The sequence below is a fragment of the Pogona vitticeps genome, chromosome 2 (genome assembly GCF_051106095.1).
Source record: "Pogona vitticeps strain Pit_001003342236 chromosome 2, PviZW2.1, whole genome shotgun sequence".
In the NCBI taxonomy this organism is placed as follows: Eukaryota; Metazoa; Chordata; class Lepidosauria; order Squamata; family Agamidae; genus Pogona; species Pogona vitticeps.
In genome coordinates, this window is record NC_135784.1 from 149,199,604 (window position 1) to 149,219,164 (window position 19,561).

General features: G+C 43.9%; 1 long non-coding RNA gene across 2 annotated transcripts in view; it reads left to right on the forward strand.

Moving 5' to 3' along the window:
* The window catches only part of LOC110085881 (uncharacterized), an 82,203-nt gene that overhangs the window by 31,756 nt on the left and 30,886 nt on the right, over positions 1-19,561 (forward strand). For both annotated transcript variants that reach the window (XR_013541092.1, XR_013541091.1), the window contains exon 4: positions 15,509-15,603. This is a non-coding gene — a long non-coding RNA (uncharacterized LOC110085881). The remainder of the gene's footprint in view (positions 1-15,508; positions 15,604-19,561) is intronic.

The following is a 19,561-nucleotide window of genomic DNA, read 5'->3' on the forward strand; positions in this document are numbered from 1 at the left end:
TACAACACCTTCTAGAACTGACACCAAAGAAGGATGTCGGCTTGGGTGACCCCTTCTCCTTCGGGGGGGTGACCCTTGCCACAAAGAGTAGGGTTCGCAGTCTGGGGATCCATCTGGACCCGGCGCTCGCCATGGAGACTCAGGTGGCGTCGGTGGTCCACACCGCCTTTTTCCACCTCTGGCAGATAGCCCGGCTGCGGCCCTATCTCGAGGTGGGGGCACTCACTACCTTGGTTGATGTGCTCGTAATCTCGAGATTAGACCACTGTAATGCGCTCTGTGTGGGGCTACCTTTGAAGCTGATACGGAAACTTCAAGTGCTGCAGAATGCGGCGGCCAGACTCCTTAGCGGAGCGAGAAAATACCATCACATTTCTCCCATTCTGGTCACGTTGCATTGGCTGCCCAGTTGGTTCTGCGTTGACTTCAAAGTTTTGATGCTTACGTTTAAAGCCCTACACGGTTTAGGGCCTCGATACTTGGCGGAACGCCTTCTCCCACCAAGATCTACCCGTGTCGCTCGTGCGAGTCAGGAGGTGAGGCTGAGGAGCCTGATGCTAAGGGAGGCCCAGAAGGAAAAAACAAGCAATCGGGCCTTCTCGGCAGTGGCTGCTCGCCTCTGGAACAACTTGCCTCTGGAGATTCGTGTGGCTCCCTCGCTGGGTATTTTTAAAAATCAACTGAAAACATGGATGTTTAGGCAGGCCTTCCCCCCAGTTAATTCCTAATTCTCTTCCCCCTCTTTTTCTATTTTGATTTATTCTGTTCTTTCCATCTTGTAGAAATTTTTCCAGTTGTGTTAAACTATTTTTTTATATACTGTATATCTCTTTTATATTTGTGTTGTAAGCCGCCTTACAACATGAACCTGAGAGTACAGGTTGCTGTCCTCTGAAGATGCCGGCCACAGAGACTGGCGAAACGTCAGGAAGAACAACCTTCAGAACACGGCCAAAGAGCCCGAAAAACCCACAACAACCATTAGATCCCGTCCGTGAAAGCCTTTGTGAATATAATAATAATAATAATAATAATAATAATAATAATAATAATAATAATAATAATAATAATAATAATAATAATAATAATAATAATAATAATAATAATAATAATAATAATAATAATAATAATAATGATGATGTTCTTGTCATTATAGGGGACTAGAATGCTAAAGTAGTGACTTAAGAGATAAAAGTAACAACAAGTAAGTTTGGCCTTGGAGTTCAAATGAAACAGGGCAAAGGCTAATAGAGTTTTGTCAAGAGAACAAGCTGGTCATCATAAAGACTCTTTCCCAACAACACAAGAGGCAACTCTACACATGGACATCACCAGAAATCAGATTGATTATATTCTCTACAGCCAAAGATGGAGAAGCTCTATACAGTCAGCAAAAATAAGACCTGGAGCTGATCGTTGCTCTGATCATCAGCTTCTTATAGCAAAACTCAAGCTTAAACTGAAGAAAGTAGGAAAAAACCACTGGGCTAGTCAGGTTTAAACTAAACCAAATCCCCAATGAATACACAGTGGAAGTGAAGAACAGATTTAAGGAACTAGATTTGGTGGACAGAGTGCCTGAAGAACTATGGATGGAGGCTCATAACATTGTACAGGAGGCATCAACAAAAACCATTCCAAAGAAAAGGAAATGCAAGAAAGCAAAGTGGCTGTCCAATGGGGCCTTACAAATAGCAGAGAAGAGAAACAAAATGCAAGGGAGATAGGGAAAGTTACAGAAAATGGAATGCAGACTTCCAAAGAATAGCAAGGAGAGACTAGAGGGCCTTCTTAAATGAACAGTGCAAAGATATAGAGGAAAATAATAGAAAGGTGAAAACCAGAGATCTGTTCAAGAAAATTGGAGATATTAAAGGAATATTTTGTGCAAAGATGAACATGATAAAGGACAAAAATGGGCGGGACCTCACAGAAGCAGACGACATCAAGAAGAGGTTGCAAGAATACACAGAGGAATTATACCAGAAAGATCTGGATGTCCCGGACAACCCAGATAGTGTGGTTGCTGATCTTGATCCAGACATCCTGGAGAGTGAAGTCAAGTGGGCCTTAGAAAGCATGGCTAACAACAAGGCCAGTGGAGGTGATGGCATTCCAGCCGAACTATTTAAAATCTTAAAAGATGATGCTGCCAAGGTGCTACACTCAATATACTAGCGAGTTTGGAAAACTCAGCAGTGGCCAGAGGATTGGAAAATATCAGTCTACATCCCATGGAATACAGTGGATACTCTACTTCCGGAATTAATCCGTATTGGAAAGGTGGCTGCAGGTCGAAAAGTCTGTAGGTTGAGTCTCCATTGACCTACAATGCATTGAAAACTGATTAATCCCGTAACCGGCCGTTTTTGTTCCGTTTTTGTTCCATTTTGGGTTTTTTCTGGTCTGTAGGTCGATTCTCCGGCTGCAAGTCGAACCTAAATTTTGCAGCCAGACAAGTCTGTAAGTCGAGGGTCCACTGTAAATACCTTCAGTTCTCTCTCTCTCTCTCTCTTTCAATAGTTTTCTAGACCTATAAGTTGTCAAAAATGTGGTCACATAGTATAAACAAACTCCACATGGAGGAGCTGATATCACACTAACTGTGACATCACGAAACAAGCTCCACATAGTGGAACTGACATCGCACTGGTTGTGATGTGATATAACAAACTCCACAAGGTGGATGTGATGTAATACCGAATGTGTATGTCATATTAGCAGAAATCCCCCAACCCTTATGCCCCAGACTGGAAGCCATGTAGCCTGTATTCCCGAAAATGATGTGGTGCGCTCCAGAAACAAAACTCTTACACTGAAACACACATACAAGCCTTGGGATTGGCTAAAGAGTAGTGTGTAGCCCCTCTGCAAACAGTTGTGGACTTTAGAGATTTTAGAATAGTTTCCACCATCACCACTTTCCACTCTTCCTACAGGCCAAGGGGAATCATGTGTGGGTTCAACGCTAACCCAGATGGGTGCTGCAGGGACACATGAGCCCTCTGTATAAACTATATGAACCAACTGGCAGCAGTGTGTTGGAGCAGATTTGACACAGGCTGTCCTTTTGCTTGCCGAGACAAGTTCTGAGGAGGAAACATGGAGACCTTTAACACACTGGAGAAGCCTATTTTAGTAACTGAGCTGCCACCACATATGAGGCCCAAACCACAAAAGTATTATATCAGCACTGGTTCTGAGGATGTGCAATAGTGATGGGCACAAATTTAAAAATGAATCACCACGTTTGTTCAAAAATCACTTAATTCGTTGATTTGTATTTGTACAAATCAATGCCCCCAACAAATCATGAACCAATGAATGTTTATTTGTTTGGCTATAAAACAGCCCCCAAGACACCTAGATACACCAAAACTGCAGAGAAGCATCTTCTGACTTTCCTCTACAATCCTACCAGGTTTGGTGAAGATTGGATTCTGATATCCTATGTATGTACCCACAAAGAGGTTCCCCCAGGAAAGTTCTCCCCTGGCACCTAGAGACACCAAAATCACAAGGAAGCTTCCCATGACCCTCCTCTGCAATCCCTCCAAGTTTGGTGAAGGTTAGGTTTCCCCAAGCCAACTGCTAAAGAGCATTTTCCTGGGTGACACATTTTATGGACATTTAACTTGGATGTCTGAAACCCAATATCTTTATATCAGAATGTGGATAGCTTACCTGTACTTCAATATGTTCAGCAGAAATTGCTTCCAACAAGTTGCACCATATTTGGTTCACCTCTTCATCGTCTTCAGATGTCGTTTTTGTGGGGGAAAACTGCATTCTCAGAACCAGTGCTGATATAATGCTTTTGTAGTTTGGGCTTTATGAGTGGTGGCAGCTCAGTTACTACTACAGGCTTCTCCGGTGTACTAAAGGCCTCCATGTTCTCTGCTCAGAGGTTGTCTGGACAAGCAAAAGGACAAGGTATGTGAAATCTGCTCCAGCCCCCTGCTGCCGATTGGTTCAGATAGTCTATACAGAGGCCTCCTGTGTCCTCACAGCACCAATCTGAGTTAGCGTTGAACCCACACGTGATTGCCCTTGGCCTGTGGGAAATGGGGTGGTCCTGGTGGAAGCTCTTCTAAAATCTCCTCCTATTGGCCCATAACTGTTTGCAGAGGGCTTACAGGCTTCTCTTTAGCCAATCCCAAGGGAGTGTTACAGCAGTGGTCCCCAACCTTGGACCTCCAGATGTTCTTGGACTTCAACTCCCAGAAATCCTGGCCAGCAGAGGTGATGGTGAAGTCTTCTGGGAGCTGTAGTCCAAGAACATCTGGAGGCCCAAGGTTGGGGACCACTGTGTTACAGTATATGGGTTTTCATTCCAGGGCACACTGCATCATTTCAGGGAGTACAGGCCATATGGCTTCCAGTCTGGGACATAAGGGCCCCTGTTTCCAGTTCTGGGTTGGGGGATTTCCACTAATGTACCACACACATCTGGTAGTATATCTCCTTTACTTTGCAGAGCTTTTTATGTGATGTCGCATCCAGTATGATGTCACCCCCTCCAGATGGAATTTATTTACATCACATAACCACGGTTTTGACAACTTGTAGGTTCAGAAAACCTCCTTCCTGCCTGCCTGCCTATTTGTTTGTTTGTTTGTTAATGGCTAAATAAATATTCTCAAATGTGTTTATCTGTAACAACTCAGTGGCTAGAAACCAACTAAACTTCAGAACACAAACCAGAAACTGTGTAACCGATCTGCACAATCATATCAGTTGTCTGTCATATGCCCCAACACATCCCAACTGTGTGCTCACTCACTCACGTGCATAGGCATGTGACAGATGACCCCAAAATTGTGAAAACCACTTGTGTAATCTCTGTTACACCCAGGGTGTTTTACAACAGGATTTTGGCCAGTGCTTAACAATTAAGTTCTGGGATGGAAAGGTGAAGCCCTCCAGATGTTGTTGGCTTGCAGCTTCTTGGATGTCTTGCCATTGGCTGTGCTGATAGGGCTGAAGTGAGTTGCAGCCCCACAATATCTGGAGGGCCAGAATTGAGCCACCCCACTCCATCCTGTTATAGTAGTTCTCCATTATCCTGTTGCCACTACATTGCCATTCAGACTAGTAACTGTGAAGCTGGAGGTAGTAACTGTTTATCTCAATAAGTTTATGTTTAAGGACATGAGTATCTCTGATAAAAGTTACAAAATTCTCTGCTTTTGTTCTCTTGATGATCAGCCGATCAGATAAGAACTTTAAGATTGGAATTCATTTTATGATGGTCTGTTGTTTTGCTTTGGACACCTCTGCTTTGAGGGCTTTGGCCAAGAATGCAGGATTTGTGGCCAAGCAACCATGAAGAACAGTGACTCAATCATGCCATACCATGCATTGACTGCCTAAATGTACAATAGGTAAACTATGATGTAAGGCTAGCTACTTGTTTGCTCATGTTTGCCATCTGTTTAGTGAGTAGCTACAAAGATTTGTATCTCATCGCCCCAGTGTAATAACTACTGGGATAGAATAGTGGCCACATTATCTGTAGTTCATCAGTATCATGTGCATTCAGATATGATGGTAAAAGGCCACACACACTGGATTGTACACCCACTTTTAGCTGTGGTTTGGCTTAACCCTTGTTTGGCAGTCCCTGGTGACTGTTCTTTAAGGCACCCCGGGCATTAAAGCAGCATTTTCTTGGGGGAACAGGATCTTACCTGGTAGTCACACCACTCAACACGGACATGCCTGCTGCTCCCATTCAGCCAGCAGCTGTGCACTCGGCAGTAGAGTGTGATAGAGGGCCTAAACACTTATGGCTGCACATATGTAGTTCCATTGCAAAAGCAGGAGCTTTTAACAGTCAGGTTTCCTGTTCATATGGAAGACTTCCACCCATTCACAGGCATCTACACTACTTCACACTGTTGCCAAACACAAGCCTGCTTGGGGAAATGGTGACCAGGCACAAATACTGTACTGCCATGATGTTGGTTCCTCTCAACATGTCCATCAGCTGCCCCCTCAGGGTGGGAGGGTGGGGTCTGAAGATGGCTAGAGATTCTGATGCACCAACTTAACATTTAAAAGAAGTTTACATCCCAGTTAAAATCTGTCCTTCGTCTGAAAGTGGAATGGATAGCTGTGAGGGAGAAGGGGACATCCTGAGGGCTGTGGTAATGGAACTCTTTCCCCTCGGAAGGCCTGCCTGGTGCCTGTCCCCTGATACCTTTTTGTGTCTTCTAGATTCTAGATCTTTTGGGGATGGGACTTTCCTGCAGTTTTGACCTCTAATGTATTTCCCTTTTTGTTTCCTTTTTATATTAGTTACCACAAACCACTCTAGAAATGTGGATTATATAATTAATATAATAGAAACGTATTAAATGGATGCACAGACTACCTATCTCATAATAAAAACGGAAGGAAGGAAGGTTGGGGTTTTTTTTATGTAATGAAGGCACAGATCAATCTTAAGGGCATAGAAGACTGACTGTGGCAGAGAAGGAACTCCCTGCTTCCTAAAGCCTTTCAAGGTCTAACAGCGCAGAAAGGGAGGGGGGGATTTCTTCTACCCCTCTCTGGTTGGCAACCCATTTTGTCTCTCCTTCATTTGTTCCCATGGAAGGGGAAATAACTGGGCCACCCTCAGGGCTAACAGCATTCCTCCCCATGCCTGAGGTGTCCATGTGGAATGAGAGGGAGGGGCTTGGGATCCAGTGGACTGGAAGCCCCCTCTCCAGTCTGCTGCTGACAAGTCCTGAGAAGCACCTCCATCACCACCCTTGTCTTTTCTGTCCTTAGAGCAACCAGCAAAGGAGGAGCAGCCACTGAAATGGGAGCTGTCTATTGTCAGCTGAGGGAGAAGTGAGGCCAGTAAGGTGGGATGTTGGTGGTAAACACTTTCTCGTGGTCTTTAAGACCATGCCCTGACTGACTTTATTCTGAGGACACATAGCTTATCATTAGGGATTCCCCTTAATGATAACCTGCCACTTCCCCACCCCACTCAATGTGCCTTTTCTTTTCTGGCGAGCTTCTGTGGGTTTACAGGGAGAAATTCAGCCAGGAAAAACCTTACACAGTAATTCAAAGGGGAAATGGCAAGCATATACCCTAATAAACTCAGAAGACAAGAATTCTACTTTGGAATTATTTTGGGATATATCCTGTAGGCTTCAGCAACTAACAAATATGTGTATGTATGGTATTGCATTCTCCATTTAGAGCCTTACCTTCTTTAGCTTTGAAATCTGTAATGATCCAAAAGCACCGGGAAGCTGCTACAAATTTTAATAAAATTAAAGCCATCTGAAAGTAGGCTTCACATGTGCCTTTGAAAGCTGTTCTGTGATCAGTTATTACCTTCAATTACCTTGTTGTCCACTCTTTTTCGCTTGGGGGTTAAACTCTTAACACTTCCCTTTGAAGTGGTTATCCTTTTATCTATGACCGGACTGAGGAATTTAAGGGCAATAATCAATGTGAGCTTCATAAGAATAGGAGAGCCAAGGCAGCAGAAAATAGGTGTGAATGTCCCTTTAACTGCTGGCTGACTTTCTTTGGAGTTGGGGGAGGTAGGAAAGAAGAGAAAAGGGGGTATATTGTTCTCAGAGATATGATCTCTTTAAAAGGGGACAGGGAGGGAGGAAGGCACTCAGCAATTTCCAAATCAGCACTAAATACTAAAGCCGAGGGGTGATAATTTGAGGGAGGAACAGCAAAGGAGTGAGTCCATCATCAAAGGCACAGGAAAAAGTAATGAAGCACAAAGATACAATTAAAGTATTGGCTTAATCAGGGCTTTGATGTCTGACATGGTCCATAACGCAGTTAAAGAGGAGAAAGGGAGAAGGATTCTCCACTCTCCTGGAGCCAAAGGGGCCTGATCCATCAATACACCCCAGATCCTCCACTTTTTCTGGCAAGTAGCAATTTATGTACCCAAAGGGAAGGGTTCAAAACACAGACTATGTAGACAGTCCTGGTACTGTGAGCTGACCAATCTGTCTTTGAAAAAACTACCTTCGCTCCCCAAGACACAGAGAGTGCAGTGTAGTGGTTAGCAAAGTCTTTACCATTCTGCATCCTCCGGCTATGGTGGGTTGCAGCCTCTGCTATTTTCACCTGACCATTTTAGCTGAGAATGATGGCAATGGTTGTCTAAAGGAGTTTGGCAGAGGTTTAGCCTTCCCAGATTAGCAACGTGGGAGGTCCAGAACAAATCTTTGCTCCACTGTAAGTTTCCTGGGTGACCTTCTGCTTTTGGTAGTTTTCCTCCCACCTGCACCATTCCACGGAGGGACTCTGCTGTCCCACCGCCAGTGTTACGTCAGAGCTACATATCAGCCTTCCTGGCGTCTGCAGGTGAAACTGGGTTGCAGAGGCAGCATCTTGTCCTTTGCCTCAGGCAGCAAAATGCCTCAGGCCAGCCCTGCAATACACTTCAGAGAGGATAACTTGAAGTGGAGGAAGAACTCTGTGTACCTGGCCTTGGGCAACTTGGAAGAGAGGGTTAAAATATGATAAATCCTGTATCTGTCTATACAGGTACATCTACACACACATATTTGTATCTATCTGAAGGGGTAAGAATTCTACTCCTTCATAGAGATTTTTGTGGTGACTGCAGCAGAATAGGGAAGATATGACTTTTAATTCAGAAACTTCAGAATGAGGAAGACAAAGAATGCTGTCCAACAACTCCCATCAGCCTCAGCTAGATATGGCAATAGGAAGGGATGATAGGCATTGTCATACATTCCTGCATATGTTCTAAGCTCCGTAAAGAGTTTCTGAGCACACACTCATGCACACATTTAGAAGGGACTTTCTGAACTATCTGGTCTTGAGATAGGATTCCCCACCACCTCCAAACAGCCCATACAGTGAGTTTCCTTGCTAAACCAAGCTCTTAAGAGGGGCATTCAAATGGAGTTTCTTCTAAGAATGCATGTTGCACCTCTTTGAGACAGTCCGGGAAGGCTCTGTTCAATTCCTTGCTCAGCCACAGCACACAGCCTTGCTAAACGGTTTAGGGCCTCGATACTTGGCGGAACGCTTACTCCCACCCAGTTCTACCAGTGTCACCCATGCGAGTCAGGAGGTGAGGCTGAGGAGCCTGATGCCGAGGGAGGCCCGGAAGGAAAAAACAAGAAACCGGGCCTTCTCGGCAGTGGCTCCTCGCCTCTGGAACAACTTGCCTCCGGAGATTCACGCGGCTCCCTTGCTGGGTATTTTAAAGAAACAACTGAAAACGTGGATGTTTAGGCAGGCCTTCCCCCCCAGTTAATCCCTGACTTTTCCCCTTGCCTTCTTTATTATATTTTTCTTTTTCCATCTTATAGATTTTTTTTAATTGTGTACAAATTCTTTATTATTTATATATTGTCCTTGTATTTTGTTTTTTGTGTTGTAAGCCGCCTAGAGTGGTCAAAATGACCAGATAGGCGGGGTATAAATGGAATGAATGAATGAAAGAATGAATCAATCAATCAATCGATCAATCAATCAATCTTTGGCCAGTCAGTGGTTTCCAGCCTCACTTGCCTCACCTAGGGGGCCTGATGTTAAGAGCAAGGTGGGATCCTGAGTGTCATCCGGAATTCCTGGGGGTGGGGTAGGAATTAAAAAGCACAAATGCTGAGCACCTATCCATTTCCACAAAAGCTTTTCCTGATCAGTATCTCTCAGGCCCATGGTGGTCAGAAGCCACACACAGATTTAATGAAGAACAACACTTAGCAGAAGCTGCCCCTGCCAGGAAAGGGGAAGGGGGAAGCAGGCTTAAAGTTATGCCCCAGTGCAGCTCTCCCTACCGATGTGGCAGTAATGAAGAGAGCTGCTGCGTCCATTTGGTTTGGAGTTGATGACTTGTAACTTTTAGTTTGGCTCTCTTTATTATTTTTCTCCTTCGGCAAAGAGGACATATTATGTAGGTGAGTAGGTGGAACAAAATTTGGGGGCCAGGATCCCACCCCCAAGACCATGGGTTGCCACTTCACAAAGATTGTTGCCTCTTGCTGGGGCACTTACCAGTGCCTTCTGTTGTTTAGTCGTTAAGTCGTGTCCGACTCTTCGTGACCCCATGGATCAGAGCATGCCAGGCCCTCCTGTCTTCCACTGCCTCCCGGAGTTGGGTCAAATTCATTTGGTAGCTTCGATGACACTGTCCAACCATCTCGTCCTCTGTCATCCCCTTCTCCTCTTCCCGTCACACTTTCCCAACATCAGGGTCTTTTCCAGGGAGTCTTCTCTTCTCATGAGATGGCCAAAGTATTGGAGCCTCAGCTTCAGGATCTGTCCTTCCAGTGAGCACTCAGGGTTGATTTCCTTCAGAATTGATAGGTTTGTTCTCCTTGCAGTCCAGGGGATTCTCAAGAGCCTCCTCCAGCACCACATTTCAAAGCATCAATTCTTCTGTAGTCAGCCTTCTTTATGGTCCAGCTCTCACTTCCATACATCGCTACTGGAAAAACCATAGCTTTCACTATGCAGACCTTTGTTGGCAAGGTGATGTCTCTGCTTTTTATCGCTTTCCTCCCAAGAAGCAGGCATTTTTTAATTTCATGGCTGCTGTCACTATCTGCAGTGATCATGGAGCCAAAGAAAGTAAAATCTGTCACTGGCTCCATATCTTCCCCTTCTATTTGCCAGGAGGTGATGGGACCCGTGGCCATGACCTTAGTTTTTTTGATGTTGAGCTTCAGACTGTTTTTTGCACTTTCCTCTTTCACCCTCATTACAAGGTTCCTTAATTCCTCCTCATTTTCTGCCATCAGAGTGGTATCATCTGCATATCGGAGGTTGTTGATATTTCCTCTGGCAATCTTAATTCCAGCTTCAGATTCATCCAGTCCAGCCTTTCGCATGATGTGATTCAGCATATAAGTAAAATAAGCCAGGGGACAATATACAGTCTTGTCGTACTCCTTTCTCAATTTTGAACCAAACAGTTGTTCCATATCCAGCTCTAACTGTTGCTTTCTGTCACACGTATAGGTTTCTTAGGAGACAGATAAGGTGGTCAGGCACGCCCATTTCTTTAAGGACTTGCCATCGTTTGCTGTGGTCCACACAGTCAAAGGCTTTTGTGTAGTCACTGAAGCAGAAGTAGATGTTTTTCTGGAACTCTCTGGCTTTCTCCATAACCCAGCACATGTTAGCAATTTGGTCTGTAGTTCCTCTGCCCCTTTGAAATCCAGCTTGTACTTCTGGGAGTTCTCGTCCACATACTGCTGAAGCCTACCTTGCAGGATTTTGAGCATAACCTTGCTAGCATGTGAAATGAGTGCAATTGTATGGTAGTTAGAGCATTCTTTGGCACGGCCCTTCTTTGGGATTGGGACTAATCTTTTCCAGTCCTCTGGCCACTGCTGGGATTTCCAAACTTGCTGGCATATTGAATGTAGCACCTTAACAGCATCATCTTTTAAGATTTTAAATAATTCCACTGGAATGCCATCACCTCCACTGGCCTTTTTGTTAGACAAGCTTTCTAAGGCCCACTTCACTTTGCTCTCCAGGATGTCTAGCTCAAGGTCAGCAACCACACTATCTGAGTTTTCAGGGACATCCAGATCTTTCTGGTATAATTCCTGTGTGTATTCTGGCCACCTCTTCTTGATGTCTTCTGCTTCTGTTAGGTCCTTCCCATTTTTGTCCTTTATCATGTTCATCTTTGCATAAAATGTTCCTTTAATAATTCCTGTTTTCCTGAACAGATCTCTGGTTTTTCCTTTTCTATTATTTTCATCTATTTCTTTGCATTGTTCGTTTAAGAAGGCCCTCTAGTCTCTCCTTGCTATTCTTTGGAAGTCTGCATTCCATTTTCTGTAACTTTCCCTATCTCCCTTGCATTTTGTTTCTCTTCTCTGCTATTTGTAAGGCCCCATTGGACAGCCACTTTCTTTGGTGTCAGTTCTAGAAAGTGTTGTAAGTCTTCATAGAATTGGTCAATTTCAGCCTCTTCAGCATTGGTGGTTGGTGCATAAACTTGGATTATTGTGATACTGAAAGGTCTGCCTTGGATTCCTATTGAAATCATTCTATCATTTTGAAATTATATCCCATTACAGCTTTTCCCAATCTTTTGTTGACTATGATGGCTACTACATTCCTTCTACGGGCTTCTTGCCCACAATAGTAGATATTTTTATTTATTTTTTATTTTATTTATTATATTTATATCCCGCCCATCTAGTTTTTGACTACTCTGGGCAGCTCACAACAAATGGAATACAAACAATAAAAATACAACAACAATTTACAACAATAAACAATCATTCACGATGGGAGGGGGGAAAAAGATCAAGTGAAGGCCTGTCTAAATAGCCAGGTTTTAAGTTGCAATTTGAGTTGGACTCATGGAGAAAGAAAAATTGAATTCGTCCATTCCTGTCCATTTTAGTTCACTGATGCCCAAGATGTCAATATTTGCCTTGTCGTGGCGAAGGGGCTTGAGTAATTCAGAGAAGCTATGGGCTATGCCATGCAGGGGCACCCAAGACTGATAGGTCATAGTGGAGAGTTCAGACTAAATGCAATCCACCTGGAGTAGGAATTGGCAAGCCACTCCAGTATCTTTGCCAAGAAAACCCCATGAACAGAAACAAAAGGCTAAAAGATATGATGCTAGAAGATGGATCCCTCAGGTCTGAAGGCGTCCAACATGCTACTGAGGAAGAGTGGATGACAAGTACAAGTAGCTCCAGAGATAATGAAGTGGTTGGGCCAAATTCGAAAGGACGCTCAGCTGTGGACGTGCCTGGAAGTGAAAGGAAAGTCTGAAGCTGCAAAGAAAAATACTGCATAGGAACCTTGAATGTAAGATCTATGAACCTTGGTAAGCTGGATGTGGTCAAACAGGAGATGGCAAGAATAAACATTGACATCATAGGCATCAGTGAACTAAAATGGACAGGAATGGGTGAATTCAATTCAGATGACCAGTGCCTTCTAGGCAGGTTGAAATGCTGTATGTCTCCCATCTGCTCTTGGGAGAGCATAGCCATACTTAAGCTGAAGATGACTGAGTTAACACATGTGTGCCATGAAATCTCTACATCTGTTGCTCTGGATGGGCTGACCGCTTTGATTATGCCATGGGCACATTGTGGGGAGGTGGTTTACTAGGGGAACAATATGCTAGCTTGTTAACAGCCTCCCTCGTTTTCGTTGTTGTTTCATCCTGTTTTATCTTATCGTGTACCTGGTCCTTGACATCAAACCTGTGTCTTGCTGTAAGCATGGTATTAGCTCAATTCACATTTTTGTGGCTGTAGAATTTAGGCAAGGTTGGAGGAGATGCCACGTGCTTCCAGCATGAGCAAAAGGATTACATTCTTGGTGGCCTGTCTAAGGCCCTTCATTATAGCTTACTGTTTTTTGCATGCGTGGTATTGGAAAGACGAAGGGAAGTGATAGCTTACAGAAACAAGGTCAGTTGGGTTGCAGCTGCCTCTGCTTTAGAGAGGGGTTGACAAAAGGAAATGTGTGTTGTCCCTAAAATATATTGATTCTGGGAACATTAAAAACAGCAATATCCAAGCTTTTAGTTAGAAATGTTTTCATTTTCATTCTGCTGCATATGAGAAATGAGCCCTTGTCTTCTTATGTCAGGACTGCTGGGATGTAATAAATTTAAAAGGTCACCATGTTCTCTTTCCTAGACCATGGCAAATTCTCTGTACCTCCTCCCAGTACAGACTGACCCGCATAACCCAGATTGTACATGCAAGTCCACAGCGACAAAGAGAAGCCATGTCCAGATATTTATACATACAATTCTAGATCCCCTTTGCCTTCAGTGGAACTTTATCCTGAAACTACATCTGAAAAATGCCGTATAGAGAAGATTTGATGAACACAGGAGATCCAGTTCCTCCATTACAGTTCCTCTGTGCTCCATGCTCTTTTTCAGCAAAACACGTTTTCCTACAAGCACTTTCAAGATTAACCAACACATTTATTGTAGCATAAACTTTCGTGCCCTACAGCATCCTTCATCAGACACATGAAGAGTTGTCCAGAATGTCAGGTGATGGGCAGGTTGGGTCATGTGTGGCTGAGGAGGGAAATTAAATGCAGAACGAGTGGACGTGGCAGTTGCCTTATTAGTATGTGATGTTCACTAAACAGCTACTATCCTGGCACTTGGTAAAGCCAGTTACTATCTCTAACATGCTAAGAATACATTGCTTGGCTTCAAACCTATGGCCTAGGCTTAAAACGTACTAGTAACTTGTAACATTCTTTGCTACAATATATGTGTTAATTGTGCAGCGGGTCTCTTTGTTCTTTTTGCTGTATTAAACAAAGGTGGTCATCCCTTGGGAAACTGATCCAAAAGGAGTGCATTTAAATTATAAAGGGCAGTGCTGTGTTTACAGGAGCAGGTAATAGATGAAACTTCAGGGCATCCCCAGAAACCCGCACCCCATTTCCCTGCATCCTAGGCCAAAAGTTCTGTGCTTCAGGTGGGCTGTTAAAGCAAAAGGTTAAGAATTATTCTAGCCCGAATGTTCATTTGCATTGCAGATGCTTGTGTTCCTTGCCTTTCTCTTTCTCAGGAACCACCACCAGGCATAAACATGTATAGCCTGGAGGTGGTTCAAGGATCAAAGGGCCCTGATAGGGTAACCTGTAAGTGACTAGTTGCAAGGTCAGTACAATAGTGTAGGAAGGCCTATCTGCTCCAGTCCAGCAGCTGACTCTGCTGATAAGACAGCCCTCATGGGCTGAGATTGCTATTACTCAAGCATAAAACATTTCACTTTCCATGTCCTCAGATGATTCACTAGAAAGCAAAACGATTTGCTATGTAAACATTTGATCAAAGGGCATTTCTGTTCCAGAACTTCTTGAGATCCTAGTTCAGCTCTTTAGTAAGCAACCAAGAGCCATGCAAGAAGAAAAAGGGTGGGGCTTTGCAGGATTCCCCTCTATATCAGAAGCAGGTGAAGGGCAGCCCTCCATATGTTATTGGATTGTGACTCAACACTGGCTGTGCTGGCTAATGGGGTGGGGCTGCAATCCAAAAAAGAGCTGGCAGGCCACATGTTGCCCACTGGTCTGTCATGCTGACGAGAAGAAGCTTATGGCACTTGGGTTTTGTACAGCTTTACTAGGCCCCAGGATGGCTTGTGCGGCAGATACAGGTGGATTGTCTGAGACTGGCAGACAGCCGACTGGTCAGCAGAAACAGCCTGGGGGTGGGGATGAGATGTCTCCAATGTCTCTCCCACCTCTGCGGGCCTGAGGTGATAGCCTTCCCCTCTGCGCCACATAACCTATGGACATTTATTTAGCCTTCCATTCATTTGGTGGTCTCTCCCTCTGGGTTCAGAGCATAACAACAAATTCCTCAAGACCATGAATGGCTTTGAGAAGATGACTTCATAGGTTCCAGAGTAAACAGAGCAATGGAGTCTTTGTTGGTTCTTTTTTTTTTGGAAGAACTTAAGCATATAAAAGTGTCCTAGTTTGAAGACCCTGTTCTCTTAATTCTGCTTTCTTTTCCCCTCTTTCAACACAGTGCACATTTAACACTTCCTTGAAGGTCAGTGCTGAATTGCTCTCCTTTCAAAAGCCTGCTGCCTGCTGGGAAGGACAGCCAGCCGCCAGTTCCAGGTAAATGGAGAGTAATCTGTTTTTCTCTCAGGCAAGTTTCTCCCTGTCACATGAGCGGTGTTCTCTTGTGCCTTAATAACAGTTATTTCTAGAAAATCTTTTATGTGCAAAGACTCCTCCCCCATCTAATTTTTATTTAAAAGAGAGGGAATGACATGTGTACACCTAAAATTATCCTACATTGAACTGTAATTCATCAGTGTCTCTCTTGGCATATTACATCCCTTCATAGATACTGTTCTTTTTCCCTGAAGAAGGGAGGGGAATAATGTTTCACACTCTTGCTCACTTCCAAATGCTACTCTTATTTTGTCAGAAATTTAAGAAGGCACAACTGACATATCCAAACTTATGACCAAAATAATTTCTTGGGGGGAGGATTTAGTGGGAGAGATTCTGATTTCCAGAAAACATGGCAGCATAAGATAGGAAAGAGTCCAACATCAGTTTTGAACACAAGTATCAATTAAAAGGTATCGATTAACAAATTATCTGTCCTGTAACCCGTTGTCAACTAGCAGCTAGTTAAGTGACTGACACTTCAGTAAATAAAAGAGCGAAAACCTCTTATCCTTTTTTGTTTTCATTCTCTGTTACAGTAACAGACTAGAAGCAGCCTTAATGTCTGTTGCTTAGAAATGGAAACTATGAATATAAAGCCATCCTGCTGTCCATGGAAAATGAGCAAAACTGTCTGCAGAATCAGAGAGAGAGGAGGGTGGCTTTCTAAGTGGAACATGTAAAGGTAAAGGTTCTCCTTGACATTTTTAGTCCAGTCGTGTTCGACTCTAGGGGGCAGTGCTCATCCCCGTTTTTCAAGCCGTAGAGCCAGCGCTTATCCAAAGACAGTTTCCGTTGTCATGTGGCCAGCCTGATTAGGGAATGCCGTTTTACCTTCCCACCGAGGTGGTACCTATTTATCTACTCGCATTTGCATGCTTTCAAACTGCTAGGTTGGCGGGAGCTGGGACAAAGCGACGGGAGCTCACTCTGTCGTGTGGATTCGACCTTACGATTGCTGGTCTTCTGACCCAGCAGCACAGGCTTCTGTGGTTTAGCCTGCAGCGCCACCACGTCCCTAGCAAGTGGAACATGGGCTTCTTGTAAATGTTATGGAGTATGTGGACTATCCCTGTTCTGCTGTCATGTGCAGTACAAACTCACACCTGAAGAGCTGAAGATGCAGTGGTTAGTGATAACTGTTGAAATATTGGCACAAATCATGCCAGTACTCGTGGCCATTCCCTCAAAGGAGACTCTAAAAAAATGCAGGCATCTGGGTTGATCCACACCAACAAACTAGTCAAGAGTTTTCAAGTCCACCAGCAATAGTTCTTTGGTTTTTGTTTAAAACTACTACTTGGTCTTAATTGCCTGCACAAGGCCAACCCATCTCCAGATGCTAAACTTGTCCACACAAAGCCAGCTACCTTCAAAGACTAAACATAGGCACGATACCTCACAACAAATATTATCAGTGCAATAAAAATCAATTTTCCTTCCATTTACTGTAGGGTGTGCAGCTGAAGTCAGAGGAAGGGACAGGGAAGGAAGATAACCCTGCTAATGAAAGAGTTCTTTTGCTTTGACCTGGTGAGCCATGACGTGGCAACCTCCCCACAGGAGTGGGTCTTTGCCTCTGGGCGCTCGATAGGAATGTGGGGCTGCTGTTGTTATGATGTGGCAGCCTGCCTGATGTTGTCTGCCCCTAGCAACCAAGGGAGCTCTGCCCTTGTGTTGTACAGCACCCAGTTTTTTGTTTAGGTGCATAAATAGCAACAATAGGTACTGAGAACATTAGAAGGTGGAAACAACTTCAGCACCCAGATACTTCTGCAGACGACATGCACACACCAATTTTATTTTCTGTGGCAAGTGGTATCTCAGTGTAGTTCCCATGGAATGCCTGATGAACTCTTAACTTGGTTCTAAGCTGGCCCCCTCTGCTTAGCTTCAACAACATACGAGACATCTTTTCATTCTGTCTTTTCACCAAGGAGTTCAAAGTAGCTTACAGGGTGTTTCTGCTATCCCACATCCTTGCAAAAACCCTGTGAGATGAGTTAGGCTAAGAGGCTCAAGATCACCCAGGAAGATTTATGAGTGCACACAGATCTCCACAGTTGGCACCACACTAACTGTTACTGAGTGCTTCCAGTTCGTTAACATCTGCACGCAGATCAGCCATGGGTGTTCTTTGCCCACCCTATTTGCTATGTGATCCACTACAGATGGCCATGCATGTCTACAACCACTTGTTTTGGGCTGTGTGCATATTTTGAAACATGGCTATATCTGGACTCGGTCCAAGATGTATACAAGTCAAAGCCGGTTTGGAGCAGGAGTTTGCCTTTGCTTCTGTTACCTCTTCTGAATGTTGCGTCTTTTGCCGTATGTGATTTCATTCAGCTAAACGAGCTGTTGAAATCAGGAATCTCTTAACGAACCAAACATGGATTTTCAACTCAGTTATAGATTCTTCCATTTAGCAATTCCCTTCTTTTTCCGTTTTGGTTTCTTTGCTATTGAAATGAGCAACCAGCTTTATGGGGGTCTTGGTGGCTCCAGCTAATTTTTATGGGCCCCATGATTTGTGTGTGTGTGTGGGGGAATACTAGTATTCCGAATAACAGTGTTATTCAAAGAGGCAGTGGTAAGATCTTTGCTTGCAATATCTCCCTGAATGCCACCCTACTGGATAAGTACTGACTAGTCTCCAGTATTTTGTTTTTGGGTGAGACACTAGAGCATTTAGTGGCTTCTCAGCTCCAGGAGTTTCTGGATAAAACAAACTTTCTGGATCCATTTCAGTGTTATTTCAGTCCTGGTTATGGAGAGGAGACAACCTGGTTCAGCTTGGTAGATAATCTGTACTGGGAACAGAATAAAGGAGCGTAGGTCTTTCATTGGTAACTGCTGGAACTCTCAGAAAGACTGAACATTACTGACCACAGTGTCCTTCTGGATCACTTCTTTGGGCACTATTTTAAGATGGCTTCAGGACTTCCTAGAGGAAGACCTTAGAAAGTGGTGCTGGCCCTCTGCTTATGGTGCCCCTCAAGGTCTCATCCTATCCCTCAGGCTATTAAACATCTACCATGAAACCCTTAGCAAAGGTTGTCTGGAGTTTGCAGATTTGGGGCACCAGTATTACAGATGGTGCCCAACTCTTAGATGTGCTTTTTATCTGAATCTGAGGAAGCTGTTTGTTTCCAAAGCAGTGCTGGATGTCTGCAATTAGCTAGATGAACAAATTGATACTTAATCCAGAGAAGACAGATGTGCTCCAGGTTAGTCAAAAGGACTGTTAAGGGATATGAATTAACATGTGCTGTATGGGATTAAACCCATGGATCTCAGGCATCCATGTTTTGGTGGTGTCTGGGATTGTGTATCAACAAGTATGGTTAGTGTACCAGCTCTGCCGATTCCTGGAGATGTCTAATATGAATACATGGATAAATGTTACTGCTTGCTTGGGTTATGGGAACACTCCATGTGGGAACTGCCTTTAGAAAGTGTGGGAATTTTCAACAGGTCTAAAGAGGTACAGACAGGTTGTTGACCTATGCCAGTTACATGCAGTACAGAAATTGATTGTTACAACAGCGTCACAGGCTACCAATTCATTTCTAGACACAGTTCCAAATGTTAGTTTTGACCTATAAGTGACTTGAGATCCAACAAGGTAAAGGACTGCATCTCACTATTTGAGGGTATGGCTACATTAGTGACAGGGAGCGAGTTAATGTGAGCTGTTTTGGATTGCTCGAGTTGGATTAGAGCGATCTAATCAAGCCTTCCTGTTTGTATGGAAATTGCTCCAGACAATATAGTGAAGTGGTTTAATAAGTGAGCCACTTTAGAATATTGGCGAATTAATCACTTCCTCTTCTCCTCAGCGGAGGGGCAAGAGAAGTGAATTTTTTAAACTGTTCATATGGACTGTTGCTGATTT